This window comes from Macaca nemestrina, chromosome 16, assembly GCF_043159975.1.
Source record: "Macaca nemestrina isolate mMacNem1 chromosome 16, mMacNem.hap1, whole genome shotgun sequence".
NCBI lineage: Eukaryota > Metazoa > Chordata > Mammalia > Primates > Cercopithecidae > Macaca > Macaca nemestrina.
Genome location: NC_092140.1, coordinates 46,993,227 through 47,012,741, shown reverse-complemented (window position 1 = coordinate 47,012,741; position 19,515 = coordinate 46,993,227). Strand labels below are relative to the sequence as shown.

The 19,515-nt window shown below is 33.8% G+C and overlaps 1 protein-coding gene and 1 long non-coding RNA gene across 13 annotated transcripts in view; both read right to left on the bottom strand.

Moving 5' to 3' along the window:
- LOC105489946 (protocadherin 9) overlaps positions 1 to 19,515 on the bottom strand; it is a 944,009-nt gene that overhangs the window by 715,852 nt on the left and 208,642 nt on the right. The gene's annotated exons all lie outside the window — the stretch shown is intronic.
- Positions 1 to 19,515, bottom strand: part of LOC139359183 (uncharacterized) — a 37,169-nt gene that overhangs the window by 15,085 nt on the left and 2,569 nt on the right. The window contains exon 2 of the long non-coding RNA XR_011615021.1: positions 1 to 19,515. This exon is cut by the window's left edge and continues 15,085 nt beyond it. This is a non-coding gene — a long non-coding RNA (uncharacterized lncRNA).

Below are 19,515 nucleotides of genomic sequence, written 5' to 3'. Positions count from 1 at the left end.
TTAAAAACTGTAATACCGTGAGGGTCCAAGGCTTCATTTTTGAAGTCAGTGAGACCAAGAATCCACCAACTGTGACAATATTATTAAGGCTCAATTAAAAAAAAATTAAAGAGCAACAAGTCAATTGTTGCTTAAGTCAACTGTTAACTATAAATGTAATCCAAGATAAACCACCAACTCCTTTGAAGTGCCTGGAGTCCTTTGCCATCAAAATCAGCTTTCTGTCCATGCTGTAATAATAGTTATTTCCCTAGCCAATCCTTTAGAACATCTTGCTTCCCAAGCAGATTGGGTTCTTGCCTACCTCTCTGCCTGTGCTCAGATTGTATATTTTATTCATTTGTACTCAGTCTCACAAACACATACTTCTGCTTCAAGGCCAGGTTAAAATGTCATTTAATCTCTAAATTCAATTAATTCGGTCTGAAATGTCAGGCAAAGTCGAGGTACAGGTTTCAGTCAGCAGCAAATAGAAATACTGATAATAGATGACAGTAGAAAAGGAAGATCCCTTAAAGAGGCAAAGAGGAGCAAACTCAATTATAGTTCTAAGGAGTATCCTTCAAGGTTCTACATTCTCTGAACTTTTAAACTAAATATTAGGTTTCATACTGATAAACTAAATATATTTAACTGTTTAAGGAATAAATTTTTATACAGTTAAATATATTTGTTAAAGGAATAGGTAACTTGACATCATTCCTATTCATGTTTCTGGGAAAATACATTTCACAAATAATAGAATCAATATTTCTTTGTGCAGCAAGAAACTAATACCATTCTTAACTTCTATCCATGCCAAAAAGGGGATTTCCAGATTAATTCATGACCAAGTGATTATATTCACAGTACTTTAAAATAGTGTAAAGCTAAGAAACAAATACCAAAATATTTTCTTCTGTTTTAAAATACTTCTTTCCTGATCCTTTCAAAGTGCTAAAGTCATTTATGGAAAATATTTATTGGTATTTTTTGACTTGCATGTATCAAATACTTACTTGGGTCTATCAGATTTATAAGTATTTATTTACGAAATGGTAGATGAGGAATAGCAATTACAACTACCCACATTTCATAAAAGAGTAAACCAATACTTAGAAAGCCAAACTATCTTGCCAAAGTGACGTAGCTAATAAATTCAACACACAAATAAGTGTGTCTGATTCAAATGTTTATTTTCCAACTAGAGAGCCCATAAGCTTAATTTTATAACAACTTACATAAATAAAAGCGGAGATTTGATGTTTAAGATTCAAATAGTTACTGTGCTTCTATTGACAACATTAGTATTTAATATAAAACAGCAAACTAATTTTAAAACTGAATTCAACACTTAAAAATTGTGTCTTGAAAGTTTTAAGAATTATGTCCTCGAAAATGATGTCACCAGTTGTAAAGGGGCAATAATAGGGAGCTATGCCATGCTGCAGGGAATCCCAAGTTTTAGTTTGTTACTTTCTCACTACTTACAAAACAAGGGTAGAGAGAAATCCCAATAAGGGAAAAGTACTGGCTTGTTCCCTGGCTGGCATGGTCTGAGAATGCTCTTGGTACAGCATTCTAAGTACCTAGGAGAGAATGTCAATCCCCTTGGTTTAATTAGGACCAGTGTTGTTTGGCTGTGACTGAAAGCTAGAGAGAGGACAACATGGGAGCTAAGAAACAATAGGAACAGACGGGGCTGTGTATGCTTAGTGGGGCAGAGAGGACGGCAGAGTCCCCCGAGGTAACAGTGAATCCCAGGTACCCTGCTTAAGAGCAGAACCTTGAGGAGGCCATCTTTGTCACTCCCAAACTTGGATATATTAGCTCTATTAGGCTTCTTTAGCTTTTACTTCTTACTTGCCTTGTTTTAATTTCTACCAGTACAGATAACTACACGGCAGAAAACTTGTAAGAATTTAGTCTTGCTCAGGAAGATTTTCAGCTTATTGATGGTTCCTCACAGTTCCTGTCCAAAAATGTAGGTTTCTGCTGTACTGAGTCATTTGTTAAATAAATATTTATTATGTGAAATAATACCAAGAAATGTGCTCCTTGTTTTCAGAAAGAGTTACAGCCACACTAGTTATATAACAAGTAAGCTAGTTAAATTCTCTTGTGGAATGTCTTTATCTTCAGATTTTCCTTGGGGTGAAAAATTTAAAAGACTTAAAATGTTTGGTTTTATGTAAAGCCACACCATTAATTGTTAAAACATAGAAAGCAGAGTAATTATTAAGAAAAATATTTATTACTAAAATTTTAATTTTTTATGTCAATAACCTCGCTATTAAACAGATATTTACTAAGGATATTAAAGCTTCTTATATAAAATCATAAGCTAGTCAATAACTTCCTAATTAAACTCAAATTTAAAAATAGATACAATGATGTTCTCAAAATTTATATTAAAATGCTTATGCTTATAATCTAGACATATACATGATATTGTATTTTATACTGTTAGAATGGTAATCAAATGTGTTCAAGTCTGAATTTTTAAATTTATTAAGTCTGTCCTAAAAGTCATTATTCTGTTTTAAAATTAATTTTACAATTAATCAAGAGTCTAAGAATTAAATCTTTGCATTTCTCGTTTCTCTTTTTTAAGAAGATAGAAAAACCCTCACCAATTTTTAGAGATCAACAATGTTCACTGTTTTGTTTCCAGACGGGACTAGTGATGTGCTAAATCTAATTTTTCAGAACTTCGCTTTCACCAAAATAAAGTTATTCTTCCTGAGAATTTAATCTTCTATGAACTTCTTCTTTTTTGTGTGTATTTGCCATCCAACTCTACTTTTAATTAACAGTTTTATTTTGGTATTTTTGTCTCTAATTTAAAATATAATAAATTCTGTTCAAAATGGTATTGATCCATCCATTAATTATCAAGCTATCTGATCTAGTTCTTTCATTTTCTAGTTCTTTAATATCAATTACTAGTTTTTTTTGTTTTTTTGTTTTTCCAGCCATCTATGTTTTGGGCCTTTCTGTACTCCCTGTGTGTACATAGAGGCTTTTTTTTTTTTTTTTAAATTTGTTTGTTTTTAATGTTAAATGTAGAAATCAGATTTAGACAGAGATGATTTTAATGGAGCCACTAATCAGTTTATGAAACCACCTTGACCTTTACCAGACCCAATTTCCTCAGTCTCCCAAACTGATTGACCTGGTTTATTTAAGGAGCTTTCTCACAATTTTAAGCGTATACACATACACATACACATACGCATACACATACACATACACATACATGGTAAGTGTATATGATTTAGAAATTCATTGTACAGAGCAAACATACTAATTAAAGTATTAAGTTATATATCAAAATCGAATTTACAAATAACTACCTTGCAACAAGCTCTTATCTGATTACCAAAAAGCCATTTTATATATAAAAAAATACATTCTGGCCCTTTACATTGGGGTTTGAGCAACTGTAAGTAATGGTAAAAAGAAAAAAAAATATTCATCTCCTTATTCCATAGTATGCTTATTATTAACATGTATTGTTATCACATTGTTTTAAGGAATTATAATGACACAAGTTTACTTTCACATTTCACTTTTCTATTCTATGTGAGGATATCTACACAAGATATGTTTCTTAATATTAATCAGCCCTTGATGGATACACATATTTTTAGATAGATATAGCATTTCCGGACTTTGAATGTACCTGGCAACATCACATCCAACAACTTAAATGAAGATGAAAAGAGAACCAACATAGTATGAAGCAGGAACTTTTATTACTTCATGCACTGCCAAGGAGCCTGTCCCGTTGCAAAATTATTCGTGATACACTCAAGATGTTTTACTCTCTAGTCTATTCATTATAACTACAAAATTAAATAACACTTTACAGGAACACTTTTAGTGATTGCTCCTCATTATTATAGATAGCACAGGAAGTAAGAGTCTTTATTTTAAAAAATAGTCTCTTTAAAAGGTATATCTGTCACGAGTTCTCTATCCTGCTAGTCTCTGGGGAAGGCAGATGGATGTGCCCATTCCCGTGTGCAGGGGAAATGTAACAGACCTGACCGAGCCTCTGATAAATCTTCTCTATAGTCCCGTTAGTTTTGATGAAGTTCTTTGAGAAACTGAGAAGAGTAAAATGCCTGTGAAAAACGTCCCTATTCTGTAGTGTGGTGTTATCAGGACCCTGATTTATTTACTAGAAGGGATTCGGTCACAGAGGTAAAAAGTAACTTTTTTTTTCTTTGTTATATACATTTGCTTAGTGCAAACATATGGTTAAAAGCCTAGCTATAGATGGAAAGACTTTTCAGAATATAATACATTATCAGATTCCTTTAAAATATTCCCACAAAATATTGGCTTCTTAAATTTTTTAAAAAGTGAAATTTATAGGACGGTTGTGGTGGCTTGCATCTGTAATCCCAACACTTTGGGAGGCCCAGGAGGGCGGATCACATGAGGTCAGGAGTTCGAGATCAGCCTGGCCAACAAGGCGAAACCCTGTCTCCATTAAAATCCAAAAATTAGCCGGGCATAGTGGCAGGTGCCTGTAATCCCAGCTACTCAGGAGGCTGAGGCAGGAGAATCACTTGAACCTGGGAGACAGAAGTTGCAGTGAGCTGAGATTGTGCCATTGGACTTCAGCCTCGGTGACAGAGACTCCATCTCAAAAAAGAAAGAGAGAGAGAGAGAGAGAGAGAGAGAGAGAGAGAAAAGAAATTTATAGCATGCATTTTTGTTGTAACATATTTCAAAATAAATATGTTTTAAAATGTTGGCAGTAAGCAATACAGTATGGGCTTCCATGGAGTCCAGGTTGGAATCCAGCTTTTTTCACTTGGGAAAATGTGTGAGTTTGGAAATGTTTCTTGAATTGTGCTTCAATTTTCTTAGCAGAAAGTAGATAAAGAAACAGTTTCAAATTTATGGGATTTGGGGAATGATTAAATGAGATATTTTATTTAAGCCTCTTGTTATTCCTGACAAATAATAATAAATAAATGCTTTAGCTACTATTATCAGCATTGTCCAACCAATCTTTGGATTTTTCTCTAACTTTAAAGGACAAAGGTGACTATTTTGAAGTGGTCTACCTAGCAATAAATATTCCTTTCCAAATTATTTTTGTGATCTTTCTCCTCCTCTCTGTAATTTAGCTTATATAAAAGTGAAGTCCCCTTTGTAAAGAGGAGAACATAGGAGAAAGAGAACAGATACTGTGTTCCAAGTGTTTTCTATTAAAAACTATCAAGAGAGGAGAGGAATGCTCAAAAATTAAAGCATCTCAAAAATAGAAGATTTCCATTCCCAAAACTCTGATCTCTTAAAAAAAAAAAAGTTGTAGGAAGAGGAGTAGGGAAGATAAGTTGTTTGGTGAAGTCAGGGGATTTTCTTTTATTATTTGAGTTCGCTTTAAATCATTGGCCATTCATTTTGAAGATTTAGGTAAGTTTGCTGGGCTAGCAACTTACTATATAAAAACAGAGCTAAGTAGGATTTTCTATGCAACAATTTCAGGTAATACATATTACTTTGTCATTAGAACTCATTCCCCTCACACAGACACACAGAAACACAAAAATGCACACACACTTACACTTTAAAACTTTAGGAATACCTTTCACTTTCCCCAAACATTCCATGTATGCCCACTATGTTTGACATCCCATGTCCTTGCCAGTAAACTGATCTTAAGGTCCTTGTGCCTCCTACAGTGGCAATTATACTAAATTAAACCATAATAATGGCAATGCACACATTTTACATATCTTTCACAAATAATATGCTTATTTCTAATTTCCAAAGTAAAGAAATGTATTTAGCTAGGTAATAGATGGTGACTGCATTCTCTCAGTGAGAGCAAAGTATGAGTAAGGTGTTTTGATATTCTTTTAATAACATAATTCTGCTTATTTCATAGGTATTTAGTCCTGCCCTATAGCCAGAATGACCTTAGACAGAATGGCCTTTTTAGATGATTAATGTAAAAAGCAGTAGTAGGCATCATTACATAACAGTATAAAAATTGGATCTTTTAGGCCGGGTGCGGTGGCTCACGCCTGTAATCCCAGCACTTTGGGAGGCCGAGGTGGGTGGATTACGAGGTCAGGAGACTGACACCATCCTGGCTAACACGATGAAACCCCATCTCCACTAAAAATACAAAAAAATTAGCCGGGCGTGGTGGCGGGCGCCTGTAGTCCCAGCTACTCGGGAGGTTGAGGCAGGAGAATGGCGTGAACCCAGGAGGCAGATTTTGCAGTGAGCCGAGATCGCGCCACTACAGTACAGTCCAGAGCAAGACTCTGTCTCAAAAAAAAAAAAAAAAAAAAAAAAAAAAAAGGATCTTATAAAATACAAAACCGGAATAGAAATGGAAGAGGCTTCTCTGGTAATCTAGGTCATTGGTTCTGAATCTTGGCTGCAATTGTCAGAATTACCAGAATAAGGTATCAAAAATACTGATTCCCAAGTCTCAATCCATAAAGATTTGGTTGGTTAGATCTGGAAATAAGTATTTGTAGTCATATCTCTGGCGATTTTCTGCAGTCCCTTTCACACAGGTCGTTGGACCATAAGTTAGAACTCAGTGACCCAGAAGAAGAAGGCAGATCGGTGACGGAATATATTTAAAAACACAGAGATGTTCTGGCTTTTTAAGTTGAATTAAGGTCATTTATTCTAAAAAGTGTCTCTTATGAGTACTTATTTGGATGTAATTTTTATTTGTTTAGTTCCTATTATGTAGTGAGCATTACTACATTTAATATCATATTTGATTGTATCTAATATATTGCTATATAGTATATATTTCAATGAGATATAAGTGACTTATTTATACAAATCCCTTAATTACAATTTCGTAACTTATTTATACATTGAAAGGAAAATATAACTTCAAATATTTTTGCAAACATAGAATTCCATTTTAAAGGGAAATGATATAATTTCAAAGGGAAAATACTTTTTTAAAGAACAAAAACTGATCTAAGCCTAATTTGTCATCCAATGTCAACATCCAAAGTATTTGCATATACTAATGCTTCACCATTAGTACCAGTGTGTGAATATATTGCCTTGAAAAACTCCAGAGAGTATCAAAACTTATTCTGGATTTTTTTTCTGGAAAATTGTCCTATGTATACAACAGTAGAAAGATCTATTCTCCAAAACTTCCCAAACAGCAGTACTTAAGGGTTGAAATAGCTAAAAATATTTTAGAACATTGGTTCATTGTTATGGCATTGAATATTGTACCAAAATAATTGTAAAAATGTAAGACACAATTATAAATATGAAAAGATAAAATTTTGAGTAAAAACATACAAATAGGTTCCATATAGGAAGCTAGTAAATCTGTTAATACATTTATGTATGAGTATAAAGACTGAAAGGAAGAATTAAAACATATTAAGACAGGGGGTTTCAGAGGGGTTTTTAATATTTAATTTTAAAAGATAAATTTAATAATAAAATGTAAAAATATTAGTAAAATAGTATTAATTTGGCTTAAAAATTCTTCTGCATCAGTTATTTGTGGTATAATTGAAAACATTATGGGAGCATGGGATATAGAGGAGTAAGAAATAACTTAAATTCACTCATTCAGCAAAAAGTTGTGAACCATACAGTATATTCAGGCTATGTATATATTGGAATTTGAATAAGAATCCTCATGTGCATGCAGGTAATGTCCACTTTTGTTTCTATGTTCCTCATTTTGACAAGTGCTGATCAACAATTTGTGTGAACAAATCCCAGGACTGATGCATCTCTGAGTCCTTGTGCATATGGTTAACAATTTTCTCCAAGTGTCTTTCCTGAATTTGAGAATGGTTGGGGTATTTGTGAATATATCAACTTGACCTCATGAAAAACATAAAATGAAAATATCTCACTGCTTTTAGAACAACTGGTACATGGAAAATGCTTCTGGTCCTCTGTGATTGTACCCAATGGGAAGGCTTCAAATTGAAACTCATTTCATCATTCATATTAGCATCCTTCATTAAACACGCATATTTATTACATATATGCTGCAAAAGCATGCATACATTTTATTAAACTTAGAATAATTTCTCATCAGTGTCGCCTACAGTTGCATAGATTTGGAATAAGGGAATAAAACAAAACATAATAATATGGAACAAAATAATGAAAGGTTCTCAACAAATCCTTTGTTACTGTTTACATTATTTTTAGCAGTTAAAATTGCTAGAGCCTATTCAAAGTTACTGGAGAGTATAAAGCACTATAACTAAGAGTGAAATTTCTTTTAAGTACTAGCTACCCACTGGGAAAAGAACTGTATCACATTTCTTTTCTGTGTAAACAATTTAGGCAAAGAGAAATCAGCTAGTACACAATCTATAAAATTGTTGGTTTATTTTTTGTGAGGTGAGGACTATGTGTAATTATATATTGTTTTGTTTTATTGTTATTCAGGAAATAAGCTAACTCTATATTTTCAGTCCTGGCAACAAATTCCAGTGCTCTTTACCCCATTGGCTACTATATACTTTTTACATAGATATCCCTCAGTGATAAGTAAGAGTCAGCATATTCAAAACAGAATTTTCTATACTTTCTCCACCCACCAATATTATCTTTACTCTGCATCAAATCACCTCTTCTTACTTTCTCTTCTGCTGTCTAAAAAGAAGTCTGAAGCCTAGACTCATCTTAAATAAACCCTCTCCTTCTACCCAACATGTAGCAATTATATCTGGTCAATTCCTTTCTACTTACATATTTTCTTATATCCATTGTATACCTATCAGTGTAAGAGAATCATCACTTGCCTATTTGCTTCTAATCTAGCCAATTCTGAATACCCATGGTGCACCTAAACTCCTTTCATTCATGGAGTATATCCTTCACTGATAGTCTAAATTCTAATAGAATAAGAACATTAAAATATTGAATCACAAGTTTATCACTTATTAAACGCATTCTATCAATTGTATGTAATAAAGATGAATAAAATAATTACCACTTTTCTGAAATAAAACTATTTTATTTTTATTTTTTATTTATTACCAATCTCATCTTCATTATAGCAGCTCAGAGCCTAACCTTCTACACAGTGATTATCAAACCTTAGTGTTCATCTCAATCAACTGAGGGCCTCATTTAAACACAGGCTACTGGTCTCAGAGTTTCTGAATCAGAAAATTTAGTGTTGGGCTCTAGAATTTGCCTTTCCAACAAGCTTGTATATGAGTCTGATGCTAGGACTGTACGTTGAGGAGCACAATTCTAACACATAGTGTAAACACCTCTTCCAGATTTCAGAGCTGTTCATAATTTCACCCTACTTATCTCATTGTACTTAGTGCAAACTTCTCTGCTAGATAGATGTGGATTTATTGGGAAATTGACACAAAAGTTGCAAGTCTCCTCACTTGTACAGGCCTCTTCAAAGTCCTTATAATTTGTTTTCTTTTATTTAAAGAGAGCTCTACAAATATATAAGCCTCAAGTCACAAAAAGCCTAGATCCTCCCCTGAATCAAGCATCTAGGATTTTTTATTGACTCCGAATACATTAAATTCCTTTTCATTTCTGTGCCTTGTCTTATCTGTACTCCTTATTTAGTCAGGAGATTTAGCCCTCACTCTGCATTTGTTTCTCTCCCACAGCAGATTCCACCCATCGGTGACTCTCAAGACCATTTATTTATTTACTAAACGGATCAAACTCTTTTTTTTTTTTTTTATTGATGGTTAACTGCCTTGGATTGCTACTAGTTCTCTTTTAAAAAAATACTTGGTATTCAGGTCACTTTTTTTTTTTCAGTGTTGAATGTATTAAATACAATATAGTTATTATCAATAAAACAAAGACATGCAACAGATCACATAGTAAACACTATACATTGGAAAGTTTCTATTTAATAAAGAGATGTCCTACCAGCCTTAAAATGTAAGGAGCATGTGACTGTCTTTAAAGAGTCCAAATATAGACCAGGTGCGGTGACTCATGCCTGTAATCCCAGCACTTTGAGAGGCCAAGGCGGGTGGATCACAAGGTCAGGAGATCGACACCATGGTGAAACCCCGTCTCTACTAAAAATACAAAAAACGATTAGCCAGGCGCAACGGCAGACGCCTGTAGTCCCAGTTACTTGGGAGGCTGAGGCGGGAGAATGGCATGAACCCGGGAGGCAGAGCATGCAGTGAGCTGAGGTTGCACTACTGCACTCCAGACTGGGCAACAGAGCAAGACACCATCTCAAAAAAAAAAAAAAAGAGTTAAAATATAAAATCCTTTTGGATGCCACTTTACCAAACTACATATCCGCTAATTAACTAATTGATGTTCAGGAAATGTGAAGAGCAAGTTAATCAAGTTAATTAAAATAACTATAAAAATAAAAGCTGATATTTATTGAAGACTGTCTAATGGGCAGGCACTGTGCTAAGAGGTTTACACATATTAATATGATCTAACCTCAATTTTTCCTTAAAATTAACTACTACTATTGTTGCAGTGGTTGTTATTTTAAGATAAAACCGAACCTAGACAGATTAATAAGTTCCTCAAAGTCCCCCAGCTCGTATAGAATATGGATTCAAACCCCCAACTACAGGACTCCAAAGCCTTAACTTTAATTTACCTAATCAGGTAAATTAGCAGCTGTAATCCATTACATTGAGACACAGTGGGTGCCTCACAGTGGGGAAATCCTTTCAATCATTTTCCTTCTCTCTATTGCCTATAAAAGCCTGTTAGGCAGGAAGCTAACTTCACTTAGCTATAACTTCACTTAGCTATAACTTCAATTAGCTATAACTTCACTTAGCTATAGCACAACAGCACAAACAGGTATATTTGGAAATCAAGAGATTTCCAATGTCATTTTTATAGCTTTCAGACTGATAAATACCAGCTAACAGATTTTGATGATGGCTATTATTTGATGAATGTCCTATTAGTCCTAGAATCTTCTATTACCAGTTTATCCTGTTCTATTTGCAATATTCTTTTCCTTAGTTGTGTATGCATTGCCCAATTCATGACAGTTCTGGACTCCTGCAGTGATTTTTTGTCCTTAATGACAAAAATACACCTCAGGACATATTTACATTACAACTGAACCTTTACTATTAATAATTGAAAGAAAAGTAATTCAAACTCAGATCAGTCACCATTGATGGGAGGCAGAAACTAGTGGGTAAAGTAAAATGTGAGATTATTTGAATTCCATTTTTCCAAAGTAGAAAGATTAGATATTTAGTTCTATTTCTCTGCAGTTAACCTTCTATGGATTCAAAAGAATTTCACATTGTGATATTTATCACTATATTCGTATGACTTAAAAGTGAGTAATATAATTTCCTACATCAATGTAAAACTACAGAAAAAGGAAATGAAGACATATGTATGACATGCTGGCAATAATTTACAATATCTGACTCTATTTAATATAGTGCCATATTTTTTCTTCATATATCATTTGTATTGCCCCTTTTAATCATGATGTTATTACTCTATGATAAAGTAATGTCAAATATTTACTTACAGAACTGTCACCCCCCAGTACTTATTAGGCACACATTACATTCAATGTAAACATGAGGAAACAGAAAAATATGTATCTATATCCTGCATTTGTAGTCTAAATTCTAATAGAACAAAAACATTATTCAAATAGTAGATTACAAATTTATCATTTATTAAATGCATTTTACCAACTGTATATAAAAAAGATGAACTAAAATAATTACCACTTTTCTAAAACAAAACTATTTTATTTTAATCTTGGGAGATGGAAAATTTGCCAGAATGCTTTTCATTAGATATCTGTTAAATTAATATTTTAGCAGTCACTCTACTACTGAGAAGTATTATTCATATGCCTAAAATGAAATATCTTCTGTACAGCACCTCCTCATCACAGTCGTGCAAGAAACTGTGTCCCATATGAAACATCACTAGAACATTGTAATAGGACCTGAGGCATTTCATTTTTAATTAGAGAAATGTCAGAAAGACTAATCAAATTAAACATAACAGTACTAACAGACTAAATAACCTATTTGGAGTGAGTCATGCTCGATGGTTGGAGAGCTGAATATTGTAGGCTACTCTTCTTAAAATTATCCTGCAAAAATGTTTTGCTCTTGATAGGGATGTTCACATTTAGATCACTCGTTCCTTGAAAATATGACAAGGTGGCTACTAATATCAGCAAACCTGTACTCCCAAATAATGAAGTACCTATTTTGAAATCCATATTTCTTTTACTTAGCAAAAACAGCACTCTTCTTTATAGCTTTATAAAGAGAAATTTCATTTCAATTATCAGTTAAATCATGAAACTAAGGATAAATACATGACCTTGCCTTGAATACAGTGTCCTATGTAGAGCAGTAACTTGTTTCTTTTTCTTCACTTGCTTCCTGCCTTCCCTCCTTTCTTCCTTTTTCTTTCTTTCTTTGGCAAATCTGAAATCATTCTATGGTATCTGTAGTGTTTCATTCAAAGAACCAAATTTGAAAGAATTGATTTTAAAAGGTTTTTAAATGGTGAGTCTATTGTTGCTTGTTGAATAGAATATTAAATTATTAGAAATTAAATAAATTTAACTGTATAAATTATAAAAATTATGAAATATATTTATTATTTTAATAATGTACGTGTGTGTGTGTATGTGTGAAAGAGAGAGAAAAAGTGAGAGTAAGCCTGGCCATCATGTTTTCTCTAGTGATTTACATTCTTTTTCAAGGCACAACAAGTAAGTTATTGCCAACAACATTTAATTACTTTGTCTGATTTTTCACTGATGCAAGAAAGAAAGATAAAACAACAAAAACAAAATAAATGGTGGGACTTCAAGATTTCTCCTGATGAATGAACGCTGATAAGAAAATTCTGAATCATTTTTCCAGCCAGTTAATACTATTAATGGACTAATGAACAGCAAGACTACAAATATGTTGAATGGTTAGTGAGTCACTTTTTTTTGCATTTCATGAACATAAGAGACAGCCTCTGACTCATCCAGCTTCTGCCCCCATAATTGGGATGGTTCCTGCACTCCTCTCCTCCAACGAAATCAAACAGTTAATGCTAAAACACTCAAAATAGACAAATATTTCCGTTTTTTATGTAAAACAATTAAAGAGTCACGCGGTAGAGAAAATTCTGAAGTGTTACCATATCATAAAAGGCCCAGAAGATCAATTGTAGCGGGCCTAAGTGTAAATTGGCTGGCATTAGACATCCTGGAGAAAAGAGCACTCTTCTCTCAGACCTCGTGGAGATAATTAGGCCCAATTACTAGGTGAAGTCACTGTACTCATTGAAGACTCAGACAATGTGTCAATGTGTGCATTTGTGTGCGTGTTCCATAAAAACTGGGGCATAACAAAATTATAGCTGTGATCACATAGTAGTCTTTTTTATTAATAACATTTCTGTGATTAGAAAAATGATAACATGGTCACTGTAAAAATTTTAGAGTATCTACGTGAATGTATTGGAAAAACATAAATCACCCATGAAATCACCACTCAGAAATAACCAGTGCTAAAATCCTATTACAGTTTTTCAAGGCCATATCCTAAACATATGCTTGTTTTTAATGTAACACACACATACACACACACACACACACACACACACACACAGTCCCACACATATTTCCCCTTCCTGAAATATGGATCATACTTTCATATTCTATTTTTGTTAGTTAACTTTATGACATAAACATTTTATCCCATATCATTGAATGTTAAATTTTAAAAAATCATGATTTCATCTTCTGGATGTAGATTATTTAACCACCTATCTGTGGTAAACAGTTGCATGCATATTTTTTCTCCATATCTCTGATTATTTTCAATGATATAAGCACCTGGATGTCTATTAAGTTTTTGATTTTTATACACTGTAATTATAACACAATGCTTTATTTAAATATATCATTGAAACTCATGCTTCATGACCACATAACCTATTATTTGTACATAGACTGAAACAGCTCACTTATCTTCCTCAGATGATAGCCTCATTCATCTTTAATTGGTTGTCCTTGGATATTGTTGATGGATAAGAAAAAAAAAATCAAAGGTTAAAAACAATTCTAGATTTGAGAAAAACAGGTTTAACATAAGACTATTGATCTTAACTATGAAAAAAAAAAAAAACAGACAAGAGAGGAAAGGCCATGAGAGGAGATGACAGACAGTATCAGAACAATCGTTATCATCATGCGATAAGCATCACCTGTGTCCCATGCTCTTGTTCTAATTCTCAGTGTAACCCAACACTCTGGCCATCAGCCTATTTCAAACTCTGTTTACTTGTTCTTCAGAAACAGTTTTGTTTCCTTCATATTCAAGGTGTTTAAAAACAGAGATCAAAACATATATTTTCCTGTTCAAATATGAAACTAGTCAGAACTCTTTTACTTTCATAAAATCTAGGAAATGTATTTGTCCCCACTAAAAGAAGAATTACTTTCTGTAAAGTGATAGTAATACTAGCTTACAATATACACTTTTTACTAAAATACTGTCCCCAGACAGCTGTTCTGAGTCTGGCTAATAAGTAAGATTTTCTTATATTGACGCCCTCTGTAGAAACAAAGAACTAGCAATATGTAGAGGTAGACACTGCCACAGGTAGCACAGGCACCTATACTAGATGCTCTCATATTGCTTTCCTTGCGTAATATCCTTTTAAGTTGATGGTATCTTCTAGAACTTTTATTCACTTGTAAGAAAAAAATTGAAGTCATCAATCTTTCCCCAGAATGTTCCCTCTATTACGCTACTTACCTGAGGTATGATTTTCTGTTGATAATATCATTGCTTTTATCTCAGTTCTACCAAGCACACCTAATGATATCTACTTGACTTTCTTTCTTATTTTCTTAAACAAGGTTCTGAGCCATACTCACTCTACTCAAAATTCCACCCTACCCCACACACACATAGCCAATCCTTCAGCAGGTGGCCTATTTCTGTACCACTATTAACTGACTTCTTTATAGTTTCTTGGGAAGAAGTGGCCCAACTAGTTTTGAATTATGTTTTTGATCTCCTACCCCTCCTACGATCTTATTCTTCCCTCTGAACTTCCATTGCCTCCATCTACCATTTCTGTGCTTGTAAATGAGTTAAAATATCCTCAATATTCAAAAACCTCTTTTGAGCCTTGCTCCTCTGCAAGAAGCTGCCCCATCACTCCTTTTCTTAGCTACCAAATTTCTTGAATTAATTGTCTACCTTTTTTTTAACTCTAAAATAACCACTGCCTCCCATTTCACAATGAATTCATTATTGTCAATTCCAAAGATCAATTCCAAAATGAGTTTTGGTCCTAATCAAGTTTCCTTGACTTCACAAACACATAACAAGAGGATACCCCATATTTGTAACGATTTCCTTCTGAAACATACATGGAGATTATTGACTCCTGGCTCTTCATTTACCACCTTTTCCTGATATCTACATGGGCAACTCTTTTGAAGACACCCCTTTAATTGCTGATTGAATCTGGGCCTCACTCTCTTGTGTTATGGGTCTGCACACAGACCCTGGACAGGCTCACTGGCTTCTGTGGCTCTATAAGCAGGTAAGTATCAAATCTGAAGATGTGTGGGCAAATGTGAAAAACATGGCCTGAATTTTAAGTGAGATTTGGAATGTGTGATACAGAAGATAATGAAGCTTAATTTACAAAAATCAAACTTTGTTAGTTATCGCTTCTTTCCATTGAGCTTTGCTTCTCCTCTCTACCACTGGTATTTCAATGGTATCACCACTTAGCCAGTCGCTCAACTTTGAAATCATCAAAGTTGATTTGATAAATCATCTTTATCATTTGTAAATCATCAGACTTACCCTTCTTTGTTGCCGTCTCTCTCAATGACTGATTTCTAATCTACTTTGCTTACCACCATCGCAATTACCTTTCAAATACCTAGAATGGGACATACATTGAATAGATTCAAAAGGCTTAAAAACTTTGATGATTCTCTCAGCAGCATTCAACATCCACCTACTATTCAATTGTTTTACATGTTAGTCCCAACCTCGATTTCTAATCTCTGTTCTTGCATAATTGTTCTCTTCACTCTACTTAAGGAAAAGTGATCTCTCTCTCATCTATGTTCCTATGGCTCATTGTTCCTGTCAGTAGTTATAGCTCTCAACTACTTCTGTTTTATGAAATTATTTTCATGGCTATCCCTCCAGTGAAATTATAAGTTCCTGATTGGTAGTGGCCATAATATTCAACTCAATTCCCACACCAGTACAATTCCTAGTAAATATTTGGAGCTCAACGTATATTTTAATAGTGAATTTCAATAATTAAAATCATTCTGATATACCACAAGTATAACCTGATTTTTGATGACGTTAATTCAATACCAAAACATACTTTAGCGTAGCTTTAGGTTTATTAAAAGTTAGAGACTGCCTTAGCTTTGGAAGAACTTCAGGAATTTTTGTAACTATTGGCATGACTCCTTACACTAATCCCCATGATACTAAGTGAAAAGTATGAATATTTCTTCATAGCATAAAGAAAATAAGACTAATAGAAATTAACTTACTTGTCATTGTCACAAAGCCAGTGAGTGATACAGTAGAGATTAAAAACACTTACTTTGAATTCCCATTCATTAACGTATTCACTCCATGAAGCATTCATTCAATAGAAACTTCCCATCTTTTTATGAGGACAAATGAGATAATGTCTGTAAAACAATTTGAGCTACTCAAGAAAAGCATGCTATATCATTTAAGAGATGAATTTGATAAATTGGATTCACAAATAAGTGGATTGGCTCAACGCCATTATAGAGAGGAAGTTATTGTGTCATTTTCTCAATCATCTTGCCAGTTTACCTCAAGCCTTGCAATCCTACAAATCTCCTACAAAGTTCAGCAAATGAACTTCTTGAAAATGAGTTTTGGTCTCAATCCAGTAAATTTTATTTGTAATTTCCCCATATTCTCTCCAATCGTTCACTGACCCATTACATCACCAAAGCTACTACTTAATCAAAATCAGAATACAAGCACATTTGACTTGTTTCACAGCTAATATTTTAGCAATAGTCTCATATAATGATTTGATATAAAAAGTATTTGCTCTTTTGTATTATTATACTTATGTGTAGGTTCTACTTAAGAATTCACCATGTAAGCCTTCAAGAGTGTGCTTATCACACTGCAGTCTTTTTCAATAATAGCACCTACTACATAGGACCCAAGGGCACCCATTAAGTACTCAATGATATTTTCTACTACTCACTTTTTTTTCCTCTGAGAGCATTTCTAGCACTCTCAGAAGGGCAATACAATCAGTGTGCAACCTCCAATAGTTCTGAACTTAACAAGGTGGATGCTATTGAAATAGCCATAGTGTATGGAAAAGAAGTTGCTGATACATCGAGCAAATGTGTATCAGACAAAGCTGGTCATGTCCTGTCTTACACTGTTTAGAAAAATAGAATGATTTCATTTAGGGCAGAAGTTGAACAGAAATAGAGTAGAATTCAATTTGATTTTATAAGTAAACTCTGCTCCAAGAAATGTGGCTCTCTATGTATAAACCAAAAATGCAATTTAAACAACACAATACATTTCAGATTTCTGAACGTTCATTCGGTTTTACTATAAATGAAGTTTCACTTTAAGTGAATTATACCATCACTTTTGGGAATCTAAATAAATCTCACTCTCTAAGCAATTTACAGGCATCGATATTCCCTAACAGTTTAAAATACCCCTGTTTACAAGAATAAGGCAGATGGGTACCAGCAGATGGGCACCATGAGGGGAAAGGGAGTGGTACCAACCTGTTACTGTGTGTGTGCCCATGATCCCAGGTTTACTGGGTAGATGGTTCTATTTTTAAGTTTTTGTCTCATATATGAAAGAGAAATTAGATAAATGATATTTTAAACACTTTTACTATTTTAGTATTTTTAGAACTTAATTATATCCCAAATGTAATATGCAAATGTTACTGTTAGTAACAACTTCCTCCAAAACAAGAGGAACAAAATCTCCAGGAATTTAAAAAAAATCATTGCAATTAACAGTCTATGGGTAATTAAAATAGTGCACATAAATTTATCAATACGGTAAATCAGGACAAAAATTTTAAACATTTTTGCTGTACACAGAGAAAAATTACACATCCAATAATCTCAGGGAAGTACTCCATAAAGTACACATTAATTTAGAACCAACAGTATAGTGAAGAAAATAACATTATTAAAGACCCATAGCTATACGACTCAGCTGGACTTAAGAACAAATATTTGGACACAGACACATGTCTTTCTTGTCGTTCTGTTAATTTTTTTGATTTTACAAATTTTCATTTGATTAGAAGCAATTCACCTATCAGTAACATGCAATATATTTTTCCCATGTTACCATTCTTGGACACTATCTTGGAATAGCTGAAATGGGTCACAAATTCATTCAATGAATATTAATAGCTAATTACGTGCAAATTATATTGGAGACATGAAAAGCTATCTGAAGTAAATAACATCAGAGTTGTAAATGAACTTGCAATTTAGTTAGCAAAAGAGTCATAAATGGGTAAATTAATTGATTAATATTGCATTTCAAAAGAAATGTAAATAAATAAAATATATGACCTAAGATACGGCCAGGCATAGTGGCTCATGCCTGTAATCCCAGCACTTTGGGAGGCCGAGGCGGGTGAATCACAAGGTCAAGAGATCGAGACCATCCTGGCCAACATGGTGAAACCCCGTGTCTGCTAAAAATACAAAAATTAGCTGGACATGGTGGTGCCCGCCTGTAGTCCCAGCTACTCGGGAGGCTGAGGCAGGAGAATCGCTTGAACCCAGAAGGTGAAGGTTGCAGTGAGCCGAGATCACGCCACTGCATGCCAGCCTGGTGACAGAGCAAGACCCTGTCTCCAAAAGAAAAAAAAAAAAAAAGATACCAAACAAGGGATAGCTAATAATGAGTTATAAATTAAACAAATTATCTGATGAGGCTCCCAGAAAGAAAGAAAGAAAAAATTGTAGGTCATCTGAATATCAATTTCACTGGAATGCCCCTGTTCTAGTCTCTCTGCCTCTATTCTCAATAATGCATCCTCGCATACTGATGATTGTATTTTCTTTCTGAAATTTAAATATGATCATGTCACCTTTGCAACTCAAAACCGTGATACAATTCTAGCTTAACTTATTTGACAAATAAGACTATTTCTGATCTCGTGATTTCACAAATACCCAATCTTGTAACCACTATCACCACCTGCCCTACTTGTTTCTCACTGTCCTCTCAAGCAGAACTAAGATAATTGCAGGTCCTTGAACAGTACTTTTTTGATTCATGTTATTATTTTCTCACAAGTTTTCTTCTTCCACTGCTTGAAATGTCCTCCCTCACAAAGTTCTCATAAGAATCTACCCTTCCTTCTTAAAATGTCAGTTTAAATAGTCGCCCAGGAGACCCTCCTTAACACCTTCAGGCAGTTGCTCTTAAACAAACAAACAAACAAAAATCTACATATCCTACATATTTCAAT